Source organism: Ascaphus truei, chromosome 4 (genome assembly GCF_040206685.1).
Source record: "Ascaphus truei isolate aAscTru1 chromosome 4, aAscTru1.hap1, whole genome shotgun sequence".
In the NCBI taxonomy this organism is placed as follows: domain Eukaryota; kingdom Metazoa; phylum Chordata; class Amphibia; order Anura; family Ascaphidae; genus Ascaphus; species Ascaphus truei.
Genome location: NC_134486.1, coordinates 372191726 through 372197725, shown reverse-complemented (window position 1 = coordinate 372197725; position 6000 = coordinate 372191726).

The window sequence follows — 6000 nt, the reverse complement described above, 5'->3', positions numbered from 1 at the left end:
AATTCCACAGTGTATTGAAGTAGGTGGCACACACACTGACGTTTCGGTCCTCACAGGGGGAACTTTCTCAAGGGAGTCCTCTGTGAGGACCTCGTTTTCAGGTGTTTCCGGCACAGCATCGGAGCACACCGCTTGGTCCGTCTGCATGGCAGGATCAGAATGAGCTATGGAGCATTCATCGAGTTACCCTTTTCTAGCTTCCCCACTACCATAGGAAAGCGTTGTAGAGACGCTGGCAACCAATCATAGCCGGATTCTGCTCAAAGACCAATCAGGAGATAAGGGCTCTCCTGCATTGGCCAATCAGGGCTGGGGTGGACTTAATGAATGAACGGGCTTGTGGAGGGAAATACAAACTGGCCAATGGGAGCAGCGTCTACCAGAGAGACTGGGCAACGGCTTCCCCCGGGCAACAGGATATCTCCTGCTGGGTTGGCGCCGCTCTGGCTGGGGAGGCAACCATTTGCTCCGCTTATCGGGTGGATGGCCCCTGGCCCAATCTCCGCCACTAGACACTTTCTCCATTGTCCAGTGCCCTTCTCTTCCCCCTCCAGTCCCATAAGCAGCTATTTTCTCAGGACATGCGGGCTGCACAAAGGATTTCTCAGCCCTCCATGTCCAGAGATTACACTTTTACATAGGGTGTAAGGGGCTACTGGGCATGTAAAGGCAGAGTAGATCATGAGTCTGGTGGCCAGATGAGCTCCAGGGAAGGGACGGGTAGGGGCCAGGGACCAGGTTTAACCTTTATTTTACTGGTCCCTTGGCCCCTTTCCATCACAAGGAGCTTATTGCTAGCAAAACTAAATAGATTGGTTGTGACGGCAACAAAAGACGGTCCTACCTCAGTATCCTTTCCCATGGCAACTTGTTCCTTCTCCGCTGTTAGTGAAATGCACTCCCAATTCATTGGTGTGTGGAAAGTGTCCACTGTGTGTAGCAAAGCTCATTATTAGTGCTCCTGAAGTTTCTTGGACAGAATGCATTCCCTCTCTTCTTTACAGAGCTGTTTCTTCATGGTTCTGTCACCGTTGGTGAATGTATTCTCTCAAACTTTGGAGTCTGTGCATTAAAACAAAGAAACAAAAAGTGTCTACAACAGCACCCTTTTTATTTTATTTATTTATTTCAGCTTGCAACTGTATCCCATCTAAGCCCATGTGATTCCCAACGTGTATTCTGAACTGTTTACATGTACAGCACATATAACAATAGACAGCAATACATCCACAGCCCTTCCAAGGTAAGTTATTTTTGCATTGCCGGATATTTGAATAGCTGTTTTGAATTGCCCTAGCTTATCTAACTATTTGTTCAGGATAATGACACTTGGTTAAGAAGGCCATACAGTAGAGGAATGTTGTGTGATTTAGTGTTTTAACAACACAATGTGAAAATCATAGATGATGATTGCATTACAACCTTACGCTTCAATCTTATCAACCTCCTGGGTCAAATAAAGCTTGAAGAACATGGACCTACCACAATATTGTGTGGTCAACTGCCAGTCACTATATAAAAAAAACATGCTGTGATTATAGTAATTGGGCAAAATGCTAAATATTTATAAATTCTTTTGAATTACTGGGGTTTTTTTCTGGAAGTATAGCAGAAAATGGTGAGAATGGTGGTCACTGCTGCCCGAATATTCCGAATCAACCAAGCGCCAAGTAAGTAAAAATATTATTTATTTCATGAGAGAACGAAAAAGCATGACAGGAAGGTGTACAGCTCTAACGCGTTTCGTCTCAAGGAGACTTTATCAAGCATTATTTGATAAAGTCTCCTTGAGACGAAACGCGTTAGAACTGTACACCTTCCTGTCATGCTTTTTCGTTCTCTCATGAAATAAATAATATTTTTCCTTACTTGGCGCTTGGTTGATTCGGAATATTCGGGCAGCAGTGACCACCATTCTCACCATTTTCTGCTATACTACTTACCGGTTGGAGCACGCACGGTAATCAGATTGTGTGTGGGGGTCCTCGATCAATGTTCAGCGACAACAGGCTGACACGGGCAGCCTATCGTGGATACCAGATAGCTGATACAGGGTGTGGAACACAGGGTGCGGTAAAGGAAGCTATCTGAGGACATTGTGAGTATCCCATGGCATTGAAATGTCTTGTATTTTGGATTCCTAAAGCTTATTAACCCCCCACCCTGGCTGAGTCCATTTTCAATGCACCGATAACACGTTATTTATTTATTTAATTCCCCCCACACGTTGACACAACCGAAAGAATCAGAGACATTTGCTTTACAACATCTTTTATTATATCATTGCTATTTATAGAGCATCGGTTTCTTTTGAGGTTTGTTCCTCATTTTTCCCACTTTTTTTTGGAAGTAAAACAGTCAGACCCTTCTAGCCCTCTAAAATTTGTGCCCACTACACAATGCACAACTAGATTGGAAGCACTTGCAACAGTATGTTCCTGTCTACAGGCAAATTGTCAATAAACATTTCTTTGTTTGTATGAATAAAGTACTGTAGTTATAATGCCATGATAAAGCAACAGCTAAAACTACAAGACAATAGTGATCTGATACCATTTAATTTCATAGACCTGATGTAGTAAAAAAAAAACATTCATATGCCTGTACATTTCTCTTAAAGGATGATTGACTTATTTTAAGAAAGCCAACTACTTTGATTACATTTTGTAAACTTGTTTTTCTTCCTACTACACAGTATTGACTCTTCAGTATTTGTTAATAACTGATTACATGGGTATTTTAGCTTTTTACTTTTGTAGCGCACTTTCCCCCACCCCCTGGGAGATATGGCGGCTAATGTGTGTGTGGTGCATTACCTGTGGCTCACAGGAGGTCTGAGCCTCCGCTGCTGGGAGCCTGGGATGTACCTGATCCATCTGGTGACAGTGCCTCCACCTGTGCGGGTTCCTAACAGTGTCGGATAACCCCGTCACAGGACAATGTACCCAGTAACACCCACCAGGATATGGAATAACGATATTTACTAAGCACAACTGATAACACACATATATGATACAACCACACCCTATAGTACATATAGCAATAGTCCCACACTGTATTCCCACCAGTACCTGGGAGAAGGGGCACCAATATCCTAGTGTCCAGCCCACAATAGGCACTCCCACCCCAAGTGTGGGCGACAGCGCTGCCCACAACTAACAAGTGTAAAGTTGGTGCACTTGATGATACCTGCCCGGTTCTCCAGCACCCGATAGCGCCGACTGTAGACAAGGAGCTATCCGGTCTCATGCTGTCGTCGTCAGCGACGAGTCCGCCTCCCCGTTGGGTGGTGTCCAACAGGAGTGTCCCACCATGAAGATAGTCTCTTATCTGTGGGTGGTGATCTGATCCCAGACCACCTGATGCCAGGATGCAGTGCGTCCTGGCTGTGTCCCTCACACTGGTACTACAGGAGCAGTGTCCCTATCTAATGGGCCTGTCCCTGCAGCAACCACAAATTGAGGGGAGTCGGGGCCTAGCTGGGGCCTAAGGGGGTCTCTGGGCTAGTGCAGGGGTCACAGACACCCTGCACACAGAACCTAACCTCTTCTTGTCCCAGCTCCTACTGGCGTGCTCCTAACACGCAAAATGTATCACTATGTCTCTACAGGGGCATGCTAGTGCCCTATTGGCTGGTTCTCACCATGTGAGCTGCAGCCTCAGGGGCTGCTGGGGCTTGTAGTCCCAGCGAAGTACCTTCCCTGCAATGGCCACCTCGCGCGCCTAACACTGTGCATGGGCATCATCTCGCGCATGCGCGATTGCATCCAAGATGGCGGCGCCCTGCAAGGGGAGCCGCTGGTAGCCTCCGGCAACCGGGTTGCCTGCTGCAACCTCCCTGCCAACCACCAGGAACTGCATTGCCATGATATAGTGAGCCATTTAAAGTGAGCTTTTAAGTGACAAGTTATAGTTAGACTATAGTTTGACTAGAGGTGACTGGGGACTGCATCTTTCTGCAAACTCTATTACTCACGACAACAAACGGTAAGCTATTCAGATCACACTATGATCCCATGCTTGTTAACCTGCATATTTTAACCCCCCACTCCTTTACAACTTCTTTCACTGCAGCCTCTCCCAAAACTGACTGCAAAAAACACTGAAACCCTAAACTGACTCTAGCATTGCAATGCAGCAAAACATTTGACAAGGAACAGGCACACCACTGCTGTTTAGTCTGCACACACTCACTTTGCTCACAACAGCTCCTTGCAGCACTGCCTACCTCTTTCAAAATGAACCTGCTCTGTATCTTAACATTTTTCTTTCTCCTGGCCTCATGGAGATGTTACTCTCTCTATACACAACAAACTTCTCCATCCTGGCCCACACCCAACATCACTTACACCCTGGACTACTCAAAAGCCTTGCACTATCTACTGAATGTTGGTGGAGAACTCTAAAAACCAGCACACCAACCACTGCTCACTCTAATGGCAAACACCACAAATTTACAACCTCCAAACAACTACCCAAATTCCTACTCGTACTGTTACTCTCCTTAGCAGGTGATATTGAACCTAATCCAGGTCCTCCCATTTCAACTCTGTCCAATGGCCCTGAGAATTCCACCATTAAATTCCAAAAAGGGCTATCTGTCGCCCATATAAATATTCGGAGACTGCTGCCCAAACTGGACGAACTAAGGGCATGGTGCCTTATGCATAAACCCAAAGCCATCATTCTTACAGAAACATGGCTATTCCCTAAAACCCCTGATGCAAATATCGCCATTCAGGGATACTCCATTTTTAGGAGAGATAGGTCAAAGAGAGGAGGAGGGGTGTTATTTTATATGGCAGACACATTACAATTTACACTGTTAAATTGCCCACCAAGCCCACCCTCTTTTGAAATCCTAGTTGGCAAAATCTGCCTCCCCTTTTCTAAGACCATCTTGCTTGCTGGCATCTACCGCCCCCCTAAAGCCTCTCTACAATCCCTGACTGATATCACCCAATTTCTTGGCTCCATTTCCTATCTGAATGAGAAGAGTGAGCTGCTAGTTCTTGGGGATTTCAACTTCAATTGGTTGGACCCTAAAAACCACAAAATCCAGATACAACTCAAGTCACTTAACCTATCGCAACTCATTTCCCAACCCACACGGATAAACCTGAAATCGCACAACCATTCCTTGCTAGACTGGATTCTCTCCTCAAACCCCAGCAGAATCCAATCCTCTAGCATCCTTCCTGATATTTTCAGTGACCATGCAATAGTGTACTGTGTAAGGAAAATTAAACCGCCCCAATCAAGCCCTAAAGTTCTCCTCACTAGAACATTTAAAAACTTTAACCCACAACAGTTTCTGGATGACCTTACCAACTGCCCATGGCACAGAATCGATTTAATTCCCGACCCCGATTCTGCGCTCGACTATTTCCAATCCGAGTTCTTAAAACTCTGCGATACCCATGCTCCACTATGAAAAATAAGGGTACGGGGGGCCCACCTTCCATGGGTTACACCTGACCTTATTGCACCTTACCAGCTCAGGGATACCTTGTGGAAAAGCTACAAAGTAACTGGCACTACCAAGGATCTCAAGCACACAGATGCACGCGGAACATGTGCACAAGGCAAACAAGGCATGCAAAAGCACAATATTACTCTGACAATCTCCACCAAAATACAACAAACCCAGCTAACTTCTGGAAGGTCATCAACAATATATTCCAGCCCCCTAACCATCAACAACCAAGTAATATCACTAAGGGGGATATTACTCTGACAAACCCCACTGACATTGCAAATGCATTCAATGATTACTTTGTGGGGTGTGCCACTAACTTATTAGCAAAACGCAGCCCAAACCACAAACCTGAATCTCATCCTGGGAGTACCCCTATAGTCCCACCCCCTCCCAACACTGCCCACAATTTTCAATGTGGCCCAGTATCTGAAGAGGAGATTATACAAGCGCTCCTCAAACTAAAACTAAGCAGCCAATGTGGACCTGACTTACTACAATCTAGGTTCCTACGACTTGGTGCC